The following is a 14,073-nucleotide window of genomic DNA, read 5'->3' as shown; positions in this document are numbered from 1 at the left end:
GTTTGCTCTAGCTTACATTTTTGTTTGTTTCCGCCAAAACAAGCATGTGGGCTTGTGTGTGTCTGTATGCGTGTTTTGTTTTTTCTTATGGCGTTGAAAAATATACGGCAGCAGGCTGGGGCGGACGCGAGCGCCGCTGTAAATGACCACTTAGGAACAGATTCCCCAGGGGCTTTCGAATGATTGGTGGCTCGATACGACCCCATGGTTAAAGGAAAAGGCTGCTGCTGCTGCTTTCTTCGTTCTTGACAAAGTTTTGTCGTTCTTCTCTCCTTCCCTCTTCTTTCTTTCTCAAGTCTCTCGTCGTCGCTTCGAGAGCACAGATGACTCCACTGGCGCTACAGTGTGCTTCGTGAGTGTCGATGCGACAGGGGGCGCCTGCGGTGCGCACTTTCGGCTCGGACGTCAGAAGCTAATGGTCTTTGCTTGCTCAACAGAACGATCTTCGTTTCATCCTTTCGTTTCTTCTTACTTTGTTCTCGCTCCTACGCATCGTTTCCATGTCAGCTTAAATTCTCACTGTGGTATGATGGCGAACATTTTTTTCATTTATGACTTCTGTAGACTCTTGACAGAAGTGCGTGTGCGCACGCACTTCTGTCGTGTGTGTGTGTGTGTGTGTGTGTGTGTGTGTGTGTGTGTGTGTGTGTGTGTGTGTGTGTGTGTGTGTGTGTGTGTGTGTGCGTGCGTGTGTGTGTGTGTGTGTGTGTGTGTGTGTGTGTGTGTGTGTGTGTGTGTGTGTGTGTGTGTGTGTGTGTGTGTGTGTGTGTGTGTGTGTGTGTGTGTGTGTGTGTGTGTGTGTGTGTGTGTGTGTGTGTGTGTGTGTGTGTGTGTGTGTGTTTCTGTATGCGTGGAGGTGTTTTAGGGAACGCTCCTTAAAATTCCTAAAAATATAAATTTTCAATCACAAACTCGCACCCCTGCCGGACGTGATTTTCAGCAATCCAGGAGACCACCGTGGCATCACGGGCACAGCCGCCCATTCTGCCTTTGCAGGCGGGCCATCGAAGACCTGCACACAATGTGTGCAGGCTTTGCACTCCTGTGAACGTGGAGGTTTTAATGTGTAACCCTGTAGTAAGCGATCTATACCGACTGCGCAACCTATTTGAAACAGTACTGAAGGTAAGGGCTGCCTGGGGCACACAGTAAGAAGCGCGCAACATGTTTTTGATCCTACCGCTTTCTTACACCGTGGTTGAAGAGTGCGTCGGAGCACAGTAATTTAGTGCGCCCCATCCCGAATGGCCCACACCGCGCTTATCTTTCGTAGCAATGCAGACGGGTTGTTTAAAGTTCAGCTTTTTTCTCAGCTATTGCTAAGAATCGGGATTTGTTCCTGAAGTCATGGGCACTAACCCCAACCTACAGCATCCGACTGCCTTATACGTGATTTGTTGCAGTTTGCAGTCTCACATTCGAAGTGTCACGTGAAAGCAGTGAAGGAAGGTTAACTACCTTCACTGCTTTCGTTTTTCAGTTTTTTTTTTATTATAAGCGCATACCGTTAAACAAAGCTGTTAATTGCGGACAACTATAGCGTTTCTGAAGGACAAAATGTCACAGGTGAATAAATGACCGGTTAAGCGCATTTTCGTTTCTGAAAAGGAAATATAAGGCAAAAATGAGACATCCTTTTGACCTTCTCTATATGAATACTTCATTCGAGTCGGGGCACCCATAAGAAGTACATGTGTCGCTTTGTGCGGAGCTGCGTAAATTGGCAACAGTTTCAAACTTTTAGCGCTAGCCAAACGCTCCAAACGACTCCTCCGCGAACAGGCGAATAGTAGGGCGTGCGAGAGAAAGCGCATAGGCGAAAAGATTCGCGTACGTGGGACTAGCGTGATCAACTGCGGGGAAAAGAAGGATGGGGACAAATGAGAGGGCCGCATGGGCTCGCAGCAACTTTTCCCCGGAACGCGGAGAGAGGAAAGAAAGGAAGGCTCGTTTCCCATTAGGCAAGATCGATGACCCGATATCAGTTGAATACATGGCGCCGCGAGTTGGCTTCCCCTTTCTTTGTCCACCGCCTCGTTCTATGTCCTCTTCTCGTGCTGTACCTGACTTCCCTTTGCTCGCGCAATGAGCGTCCCGAGGGAATCCCAATTCGGCCAGGTGCCGTAGAAACCGGCCCCTATTCATCTCCGTCGATGCCTGTGTATGTATATAGATCTTTTTTTCCATTCCTCTCTTTCATCCTTGCATTCCGCTTTCTTTCGCGCTCGACCTTCTCCTGGCTTAGCGGAGTGGATGCCGAACGGGACGCGAACCGCAAGCCTCATCAATACTGTCGGTCGGTCGGTCGGTTGGAGGCTGCTAAGAAGCAAAGGTGCAGGGGAAGTCGGAAAGGGAGATCATGGAAGACGAAAATGAAGGTAGGGGAGCTCGGGTTGGGACACAGGGCGATGATGAAAGACGACTGCAGACGTCAAAAACGAGGCCGAAAGCAAACTTAAAAAAAAAAAAAAAAGGAACGAAAGGGAATGGGTTGAGACGAAAGTTCCTAGAACGACTGACAGCAAAAGTCGAGACAGAAAAGAAGGGAAGAGGAGGGGCTCCGGCCTGCGGTTTCAATCTTGTGATCTCTGCTCTCGACGTCGCAACTTCCTGCTGGGCGGCCGAGAATGAAAGTGGTCGGTTGCTCCATTTCTGTTTTCTTCCTCTCGTTTCGTGTAACATTTCGCTGTAGTGTACTTGTTTCTCACTATCTTTTCGTTTGACGCAGTTGGTTCAACAAATTCGACCTCCGGAGCTGCCATCTGCGAAATATGCGTCGGAAAGTTTTGCTTTTCAAAGAGTGGCGCAGCAGAGTGATTCGATGGGCATTTAGCGTGCTGCTATTGTCCTGCAGCGGGGGCCAATCGATCCTTGGTCAGTGCTGCAAAGTTTAATTTTTTTTTGTTTTTTTTTTGCGAATGCAAGGGAGGCACCTGTAATGAGATTTCGATCCAATCCATCGCAGCGCCAGGCTCGGCTGGGTTAATCCACGGCCGGCATCAATAGAGCGTGCTCGGAATGCATCAGACTTATTTGGTACATGATTTTGTCACGTATCAATTTTCTTATTCCTCGAATCATTCCTCGAATTTCACACTTCATTTGCTGTACGCATGGCGCATTTGCGAACATTTTTATCGTCCTCAGATGTTTAAAAACCATCAAAGTTGCCTACATTTCTTAATGCAATGATCATTGTTATAACGGACCATACGCGATGAATTTTTGAAACTTTACTACTTTTATGTTTATGGTTATTTCTATTTTATTCGGAATATACTGTCAGCCCGACTTAGGGCTATTACTGGAATGGGTTGATGTAGAGAATTGGCATACAAACGGAGCAAATAAAAAGGAAGATCCTGCAGCAATCTGATACAAACAAAACGCGCACAAGAAGACGAGTCAATAGCAAATCAATTTTGCCTAATTGATAGCACAGCTTTATCAGCATATTGTAGAAGCTTTTTCAATGAAGGCTGCAAATTAACCAGCTTATCTAGACAGTTCCTATCGCGTATTGCCCGCGAAAAAAAAAAAAAAAAAAAAAGGTAATGTACTCTTGAAGCGTAAGCTCGTGTTCATGACGTGTTAAAAGCAACAAGTGCAGCAGGGTTCACGTTAAACGCTGTATGAATTAGTAACTACAAAAACTGGAGTCGGTGCAAGGTTGCGCGATGGCTAGCGTTGCTAGACCTGCTCGGATAAGCAGTTCTGTGTGGGAGTCTGCAATGATATATTGCGGCTATTTTCCGTTGCACTGGATCGAGCATAACTGTGTCATTTTGCGCGCAAGGGAACCAGACGACATTTGCGTATTCTAGAATTGGTCCGACAAGAACCTTGTACGCCAGCAGCTTTGTTTCGGAGATAGAAAAGCGCAAGACACGCTTAAGAGAAAGAAGCCTGTTCATGGTTTTTATTTAGGGTTTGCACCTGTGGCTTTAATCCAAGGTCTTGTGAGATAACGACGCCTAAGTATACTTGGTTTCCGTTACGGCTTCCAGAATGGCATTTTCAATATTATGAGAGAAGTTTAGCTTTGATTTCTTTTTTGTCACCGACATTGCGACAGTTTTTTCTTCTACGTTAATTAATGGCCGGCCATTTGGCAGCTATTACACCACTGCACGACTTTGGTAAGGGCCACGTTTAGTCTTGGTTGATCTCCTGGTTTATTTATTTCCTGATAGAGCTCGCAATCATCCGCGAACATACCTATGTTTATATCCACATGGCTTGCTAAGTCATTAATGAAGAAAAAACAACCAGAAAGGGGTCTAGTACTGTTCTCCCTGCAGTACTCTATTGACAACCGTTGTGGTATTAGAAACGTGGTCATTGTATATTGTATACGAATTTTCGGCGCTCGGGCAAAAAGTTGGCTATCCTTTTAAAAGCGGGTCCATCCCCAAGTATAGTGTTGAACTTAATAAACAATTTAACTTGCGGCACATGGTCGAAGGCCTTTGAATAGTTGAGGAAAATTATATCTATCTGACTTTCATCGTTGATGCCCTGAGCAATATCGCGAAAGAGTTCAAGTTAGGTGACAGTGGACAGATGTGCTCTAAATGGATAATGCCTTTGGCCTCGGCATATTCTTGAATGCATTTTAATACTATGCGCTCTAGAATTTTAGACCACGTACATATCAGAGATGGTAGTATTGCGTCACCCTACTTGATAGGAACAACTTTAGCTATTTCCCATTCAGTTGGGAGGCAGCTATCTTGAATTGAGCTAGAGTATACAAGATAAAGGTACTCACTTACTGGTTCTTCATAACGCTTAAGAAGCAGTTCGGAATGCCATCAGGATCACAGCCCTTTTTTACATCTGAGCTCAATGACAGGGAAGGAATGTCAGACACGGTTATAGTCGGAGCGTTGGACAAATGCGTCGAAACACCACTGCGGCGTACAAGGCTGCCCAAAACACCATTGTCTGCAGTAAAAACGGACTGAAAATAGTTGCTGAAGAAGTCGGCATGTTTTGTTTTTTCTTCTGTCTGAATTCAAAAAAGTACCCGATTTGTTACTAATATAGGACCAGAATTTATGAGACGATTCTTTAATAAAGTAACTGAGCATAACGCAGGACAATTGTTGTTTTTTTAGCCTCATGCACTTTATTTTTTAAACTACTCTGGTTAGAGCGCATGTATTACACCGGATTTCTAGATTTGCATGATGTCTGTTTCTTTTCCGTAATCTTTTTGTTTTACGTTTTATGTGGATTATTTCCTGGATGATCCATGGAGTGTGCTTTCTTATGGCCGTCTTTACCATAGGAACATAGGTTTTAATGCAATGTGTGACATGGGCTTTAAACTGTACCCATAAGACACCAACTGTTGTTTTGCGTTCTTCGTATCAATCCTAAAAATCGTTGAGTTCATCTATAAGGTTGGTCACTACAGCCGCATCACTTGCTCTATTATGGCGAAAGCCTTTAATGGCTCATACTCGTGACCATGACCCTGTCCGTCCGGCGACGAGAGTGTCACATTTCTTCGCGGGATACCACGGAATTGTACCTTTAATGGCTCATACTCGCGGCGGTGACACTGTCCGTCCAGCCACAACCATGTCACACCTTAACTAGTACAAGTAATAGTTATGGCTAATGATTAACTAGTCACTAGCATAGTCATAGCTATTCATGGGTAATGGCAGACTGTGGCTATGACATCGCCACATGGTGACGTCATCAGCCGTGACGCCATGTCCAGATGTGACGTATCATGCATAATAATCGGAACTGACGTCATAATGACATCGCATCCGGTCATGGCGCTTCCTCGAACGCCGCACCACACAGCATACAGAAGCAGACACAGTGCAGCAGGCATCAGCCGCGTTTCAAATTGGTTTACAGGGAAAAAAAGAAGGCGCAGTCACCTGTCACAATTATCCCCGGACACCTGAACCGAGCCGTAAGAAAAAGGAGGAAGGTGTGAGCGAAGAAAGAGAGAGAAAGAATTGCCGTAGTGGAGGGCTACGGACCACCGCTCCATAAAGGCTTTCGCCTCATCGCACTTTAGTGGTCCAAAGCGCCCCCTAGAAATTTCTGAATGCACGCACATATTTTGTTTGCTTACCCAAACCGCAAAATCCGACGTTCTCAGTGCCTGGGCATTCCTGTGCCGATGTCAAGTTAAGGACGTCCGAATAATCTGAACGATAAGCCTGTGCTGCGTGGCAGGACAGAAACACTTGATACATTGTAAAGCAGAAGAGGGAAAGTGATGCGAATGAGGCTGCTTTTCAGAAAATCAGCCACGGTTAGCTGACAATGCAATAAGCGCTTCTCCCTGTGCTTGGTTAGTATAGGGACGATCGTAAACCGCGAGGCAGGTACTTGACACTTCTCTGGTGCACTGTTGATAAGCTATCCTACAAACACCACGAAGGCGATGTCAGAGGGCTGAGATAACCGACCGCTTCTTTTTAGCTGCTTGTTAAAGGGACACTAAAGACAGCCAAAGATGGTATGAAAATCTAATAAATTACATTTGGTGACACTGTCGCCGCATATCCGGCAGCAAAAAATCGAATAATTGCTGAGATATTGCGATAAGAAGTTGAGGTTTTTTCTTGTTCCCGCCGGTCGAATTCAAACTGTGGACTCCAACTACGTAGTTGGAGTTGAGTGACGCACACTATGACGTAAGCGGAGACTCCGTGATAGCTAGCGAGCCGGCGCGGCCCGCGGCGTCGCATCCCTCAAGGGCCAACTTGGCAACAGCGTACTAGCAATGACGGCCTCAGCCGAAATAAATAAAACGATGAAGAGAGTAATTTACCGAGCGATGGGCCCATAAAGGAAGAAAAAAAAAACATAGAGGGCTTGTAATGCACAATACTTTACATGTTTCTCAAGCTTTTGCGCTCCTTGCACTGTGTATAAATAAACCGAGCCCTCGGTTATCGCAACGCTTTCTGACATGTGTACATACAAATAAGATTTAGTTACCAGCAAAATAGTGTCCTGGCTGCTGCGCTTGTCAGTTTTGAAGCTTCGTCGCACTTTTTTCCTTCAAGGTTTGTGCTACAGCTCCGTGTTCAGCGAAAATTACGTCCACGGTAGCAGAACATGACCGAAGTGCCGGCGCCACTACATTTGCCAGCGCTGTGAAATTCCACATGTTAAAATGGATCCAGTGCACAATATAGTGCGCATAGGCATCCAGAACATTAGTTGCAAGACGTGAAAGCAGGCAGCATGCGCCGATGAGCAAAAAGTTGTAATTTTTAAACCGGCAGCAGAAACACTTTATTGTAAATGGGGCTATGACATAAAAACTAGAAATATTCCCAAGGCTCTTGTGGCGCGGCGTAGCCGAGTGGTTAGCGCCGAACTTTACGGAACAAGCAGTAGACAGTTCGAGCCTCACCGCTTCTGGCGTTCTTTTTTTTTTTTTACAAATAGTTTTTAACCTTTTGTAATGTATTTCTGGTGCTTCGTTATTTTTAGTTTTTACTTTTTACCCGAGGCCCTTATTTTCGCCAGGCGACGAGCGCAATATATCGACGCTCTCCTTGGTATGAGCGGCAAGTATGCCCCTTTTGTTTACGACGCCTGCAAATAGCACGTTGAAGGTCTTGTTGACGCAGTATATGTTGGTCAGATGTGCCATGATTTAGTGAACAATTGAATGATAATGCGTTTTTCCTTCGGTACTTAGCATATGTATGCTTTTCGTGGCGTACGTAGCTGCAGTCAAGCGGTCAGGTCGCAGTCGATGCGGCAACGGCGGCGATATGTTGGCGCAGAAGTCTGAACGAAGGAGCGTGTCGGCGGTAGCGGATTTCGCTCGCTCGTGCCTCCGAATGCTCAAATGGGAACCATCAAGGCGCATCTGCTGCTCCAAGCTCGTAATTCAGGCGCTGCAGGTTCAAACAAACTATCCGAGTGCGCACGAAATGCCTGAGCCGAAACATAACCAAAACTGAAGTGGGCGCCTGTGGCGCCTCCAAGTATATTTTTGTATTTGCCTTGCAACGCTTACGTTGTCTTTTCGCCGTCGTTTACGTATGATAAAAGCGTGTTATCAAGTTTGAGAAAAAACGTACTACCGCATTCAAACATTCAACGTAATTCGCATTTGTCAGCCTCCGGGATCCCTAGCGCGTCACGTGATTTGTAGTTGCGAGCCTCGGCCGTTTGGCTGTGGTGGCGATACCTGTATTTCTGTTATTCTTCTTTACTACCTTATAACAGGTCTGTTTTCAGTAAGAGTGGTCTTTTTGTAATCAGGAACTGGCATTCTATCGATGCAAACCCACTTCCTTTCTCTCTTTAGTGTCCCTTTAAAGATGCGCACAGCATTTGGTATGTCACGTGTCGACGCAATTGTCCTTCGGATATGACGCACTGCGGCTATTAACAGTTTGACATTTCATCCATTAGTGTTTCATGATCTTATAAACTGGGCTATAGGTTGTGCATAGTTATTTTAATATTTCCGAACGAAAAACAAATAACAAATTACATTGATATAGGGAAGTGGCGTGCTTGTCTTTCCTGCATGGCGAATATCATACGCAAAACAGCTGGACACCAACGGAAGCTTCTTTCGAATCTCTTATTCGAGGTTATACAATCGCGGAGAGCTACGCATCGCACCCACATATGGCAGTTGCATTTCCTTTTTCATTTTTTTTTTTTTTTTTTTTTTTTTGGTTCTATGATGGTATCCACGGGTTCCGCTGCGCTCGTGACGGGCCGATGTCGCCCAGTCAGCAGGACCGCGGGGAAAGTGGCTGCACACTCCGCCCGCCGATAGAAAAGTACGGCCGATGAAATCTCGGGAGTTCGCTAATTGCCGGCAGCTGTCGCTTGCACCCCCCCCCCCCCCCCCCCTCCTTTCTTGCACAAACGAAGTCCCGTCGTCGTTGTTCCCCGACGCCGCACGATCGCCTGCCGTCGCGTGTGGCGCGCTCGGGGGAATTCGTTCGTGCTGGGGCTTCTCATTAGAGCCGCACAGCCCCTCATCCCTTCGCACCAGCAGAGCCTGCACAGACTACGCGTGGAATGGTCGCCCAGTTCGCTGCCTCACGGAGCGCTGGTTCCCTGGTATTTCCAGCTCGATTGCCGCGGCAGCGCACTTTTTCAATGTTTCCACGCACATTCTGCGCTCTTTTTTTCGCTTTAAATCGTCGTCGCCAAACTGTAATTAACTATTACTCAAAAGCCTGCGATCGCAGACCGAAGCTCCGTTTTACTGGCACAAGCCCTCCCTTGCTTCTGAGGCAGTATGCAGGAAGTGTCCCTACCAGCCACGTACGACAGCCCCTTCCCATTTGGCGCCAATTCGAGCAGGCACAGTCCGCTTCAACGGAAGCCATAAAGCTAACGTTGCAAGGCGAAAGTGTGCGCGGGTATGGTGCACGCTCTCGGCGATCGCCAGGCCACCTCTCGTGACGCTGTTGTTCACTCGGTTTACCGCTGTTAGGAGATCCCCCACAGCAAGCCGGCTAGAACTCGCCGTCCGCTACTCGCATGGATGCCAATGACGCAGTGAGCGCGCGCCAGTCCACTGCTGTAAAGCGAGAATTACGACACAGGCTGGAAACGTTGGGAGCAATCAAATGCATTGGCTGTTTTCGGTATGGTCGAAAGGGCCCATGAGCAGCTTTAAAGCCTCATTTGTCGCTTGATATCGACGTCGGCATCAGTAACGAGCAGCATCGGTTACTAAACCCTTTCCCGAACACTGATCATTCGGAAAGCACGAAGTTGCAGTCCTAAGCCTAGTTCAACTGGTAATGACGAATAGAAAGACTGAAAAGCTCCTGCTCGTCTTAGACTCTCCTCGCGCGCGCCACGAAAATAGAGGGCAACGCTTCCAATTCGGCTGGCTTCCTCAGCTGCTACCACTGTTCGAATCTGGAATACTATACATTTCGGCGGGAAGTCAATAGCGTTCCGCGTTTTCACACCCTGTTGGTGCGTCTTAAAGCCTGGCGTGGTCAGCTATAAAATCTGCAGGTTTAAATCAATGATTAAATTTATGAAATGCTTCATGACTGCGAGTGGGGTTCGAACCTGCGCCAGCGTGCGACCAGATCGCCTTCACCAACCGCAGCATTAGACCACTGCGCCGTGGCTTAACATTCCGACTTTTAGACTTCCAGTTACTCACGCTCCGCTTTGAGTGTAGTTGTATTCTCCAACTTCCGTCCGCAAGCAATCAGTCCAATAGCTAGAGAACGCAGGCACTTACTGTCGCATTGCAAACGGGCAATGGTATAATTAAGAGACTTACTGCGGCCGGTGTAGCACACTGAATAACCCTATAAAGAAAATATCATTGGAAGTGCCAAAAGGATTAATAGGAGAGCGGGGTAGGGTCCCCAGTCTAGGACTCTTGTCTCTCGCAGCGATCTCGACACCTGCCATCTGTTCCCTACAAGGTCACAGCAGGCCACCATGCACCCCAAGGCTCTCGATAAGTGCATATCCTGGATTCTGGATATGCACTTCTCGCAGAGAAATGCAGTCCTGGATCCATCTCGTTCTCATATTCTCACGTAATGTGGTCTAGGGAGCTAGGGACGTGAAGAACAATTCTCCCTATACCTAATCTGATTTATGCGATTATACAAGTTTGTATAAATTCCCATTTGAAATTTTTGCTTGTTCTGAGATCGTTTTTTTGTCAGGTCCCTGTGTGCGGGACAGCAGCTAAGGCTACGATTATGTAGAATCTAGCTGATCAGTGAAGGATACGCAATCTCGGGGACGCGTGGGTTGTGGGTGGCGTAAGCTCGAGCTAGCCTGTTTGCTCCCTCGTTGCCGGGTAATCCTATATAATCCGGTATCGAATAAACGTATACTGGGCTGGAATTCGCACTTGCTATGCTTTGTCCGAATTCTGAGGGCGTTCGTGTCGATCCTTCCGCTCATGTAGTCTCTGCACGCTTTCTGCGACTACGTGACAGTCATGCAGCTTTTAAAGTAAAACTTTTTGTTGCTCTAGTTGGTCCATAACGTTGAGTAAAAAATTCAGCGCAAATCTTTTAGCTTTATCACCTGTTTTGTGTTTTATTGCTTTTAAGGCCATGTGACGCTTGATTGCATCTGACTGTTTTGCCACCGCTCTCGTATTTATTGTGCACGTTTTTGCTCAATAAAGATTAGTTGTCAGTCAGCGCTCTTTCCTATCCCATCCGCTTTTAGCTCGGGCTATTTCATTTGCGCTGAAGTTTTTTCACATCGTAATGAGGTATTTATTGGCCTACCAGTTTGTAATATGCGAGGGCTGTTGCGACCGACGCAGCTGCATAGGGCGTTGCTTTTTTCCTTTTTTTTTTTATACGGCGGTGGACGCATTCCTTCGGGCGAAGGACTGACATAAATCGTGTGATGCATTGGGCTCCGAATGTCACCGTTGAACCGTATATTTCCTAGGTCAGTTGGTGTGTCAGTCCTATACAGGACCTCGCTGCATTAGAATGGGCCTCTTGGACCCTTGCCTTTAGTATTTTGGCTGCGGGTGTGTTGTCCGGTAAGCCCAATGCTTCCTTAAATGATTTCAGTATGAGTTCTTCTACACGGCCGACCTCCACTTTCCTTAGCTCGTGTAGGTAAGGTTGTCTTTTCACTCTAGATCTGATGAGATATTTTACGACAGGTATAGAGACTTCTTGTCTTATCCCTCTGTTTTTATTCACGGTTCTTCTGATCGGTGGCTCAGTGGCTACAGGGCGTTCGACTGCTCAAGCCAAAAGGGCGTGATCAAATCCCGGTCGCTGCGGCCGGTTTTCGGTGGTGGGGAAGTGCAAGCTCCCGTGTACTATTCTATATAGGTGCGCCTTATTAAGCCCCAAGTGGCGGAAACATGCGGAGCCCTCCACTATGGCGTCCCACATAGCCCATGTCGCTTTGGGACGTTAAATCCGTAAACCAAACCAGACCAATTATAAGAGGTGTGGCTGAAAAAAAAAACAACAAAAAAAAAACAAGACTTGTCCAATAAATTATTGTAGTTACAGAATCAGTTCTCTGTGACATTATCACCTTCAAAGTAGTCGCCTTCAGCATTCACACACTTCTGAATTCGGTGCTGCCACTGCTGGTAACAGTTCTGGAACGCGGTTTCTGGAAGGCCCTTCAGGAGATTCTCCGTTTCTGCCTGAACCTCTTCAGCTGGGGTAAAATGGGTTCCCTTTACAAATATTTAACTTTTCGCCTCCATCGAAAAGTGGCCGCCATGGCCGGGATTCGATCACGCATCTTTGGGCACAGTATCCAAGCGCCCTAACCACTGCGCCACCGCGGCGGGTCTGTTGAGTTCTGTACTGGTTATTTTACATTCTTCCTATAATGTGCCTTTTATTTTAGACCCTCTTCCTGACCTAACTGCGGGCTGGCTGACATACGCTGATTGACATTATGACATGTAGTCAACGAAGCTGCCACTAACAGCTTAGACATAACTGCATCACATGCGTCACAAATTTTCTAACAAGAAAAAAAAAAAAAACTTTAGGTAGCATTCAACTTCCTGCGTTTACCGCCGTCGACCACTTCCGTTTCTGTGTTAAATAACTTAGTTCTGAACACTGTTTCCTTTTTTTTTTTTTGAGCATCCGTATACGCCAAAAACGGGATGACAACTTGCGTCAAAGCTTCTGCGCACGTATCGGATTATTGGCATCCTCCGGAAGGCATAACGGTCGTGTGAAGGATAAAAAGTAGAGAAATAATTTGCTCCCCCAGTTTCCCGCCGATGAGGAGAGACGCTTGCGAATTAAACCGATTTCTCTCCGGCACGCGCAAAAACGCCGCTTCTGCTCCCTGTAGCGCCACAGTCGCTTTGAGTCGGCATCGCCGAACGCGGCATGCGAGCACAACGCTTTCTTTCTTCTTGCACTGCTTTCCGGGCGGATTCCAGAGGCGCATTCTTGGAATGCCATTATGCAGCGATATTCGCTCTCGCACAGGGTTGGTGCCATGACATTGTCTGTCTCAGGTGTTCATCGCAAATCCCCGCATCTCGATCCATCGGCATTGCGCTGCAAGGCGAACTCGCGGAGCCGGTTGTAGCTGGGATTGCTCTCTGCTCAGTTTGTACCTACGTATGTTATGGACCCGTCTGCGTATAGATGCCGTGCAGGGACTCTGGGCTTGGTCAATATCGGCGCGCCAGAACCGCCTTAACCCTGGAGGTGCGATGCCCGATTCGGTCGACGCCAGCTTGGTAACACCGGGTTAAGCAACCAAGCAAAGAATGGCGCGTTGCCCTATGGTATAGCCCTGTAAACAAACAGACAAATATATTCGCTTGAGATAGGTTGCAGTAGCTAGGGAAAGACATCTTCCGGTGAACCCTATCATCAATATAAAATGTAAATGTAAAAGTCAGTATAGAAAGTCATTTGTCATGTTAAGGCAGCTGTTATGTCAACACACAGCGTGTAACCGTAACCCCAGCTGGGCTCCTTTCGCCGGAAAGCTATATATGTTATTAAAGGAATGTGCAATCGTAAGCGCAGTTTTTGCTATTTGTTTAAGTGCAACGTTGTGGGACTTACATTCAACTATTAACCTTGAATGACGAATGCCAGTTTGCCTACCGTAGAATATACCGCAGATGCAGGCTCATTTGTTTCCGTCTACTCGGTAACGCATTCACTCGAGGTCATTACTAACTGTAGAAAAAATGCATTCTTTTTTTTGTTAGAGTATTGGATTGTTCATAGCGCACAAATGCTAAATGGAGGTCGGGCCACGCAAGAAAATTGCGACTTCGTTTACGCGAGGCTCGGAGAGTGAGTGCTTGCTTTCTCGCATGGCCCCTTTTGTCACTAGAGAGGAGCTCAAGACTGCATGATTCCTCCGAAGCAGCTGAAGCAGCGTGCCTGCGTCATCTGCGACTGGTCGGCATGTAACGCGTTGTGTTCATCACGCTGCTGCTCTTTCTGAAACACAAGAGCTGTATTTGTGGTCTCAGTTCCTCATTAGATTTCTTTTGCGGCGTACAATATTTTCGTGAAGAGCTATAGCATTATTATTTTTCTCCGGGGATTCGGTGCAGCACATGCCCGAAATGCAACTATATTA

General features: G+C 46.9%; 1 protein-coding gene across 1 annotated transcript in view; it reads left to right on the top strand.

The window, feature by feature from the left end:
* LOC146183717 (bone morphogenetic protein 2-like) overlaps positions 1–14,073 on the top strand; it is a 343,803-nt gene that overhangs the window by 328,907 nt on the left and 823 nt on the right. The window lies entirely within an intron of this gene.

The sequence above is a fragment of the Amblyomma maculatum genome, chromosome 7 (genome assembly GCF_055883805.1).
Source record: "Amblyomma maculatum isolate TAMU_Amacu chromosome 7, ASM5588380v1, whole genome shotgun sequence".
NCBI classification, from domain to species: Eukaryota; Metazoa; Arthropoda; class Arachnida; order Ixodida; family Ixodidae; genus Amblyomma; species Amblyomma maculatum.
Note: the sequence above shows the minus strand (reverse complement) of the source record. Positions and strands in the feature narration are given on the sequence as shown.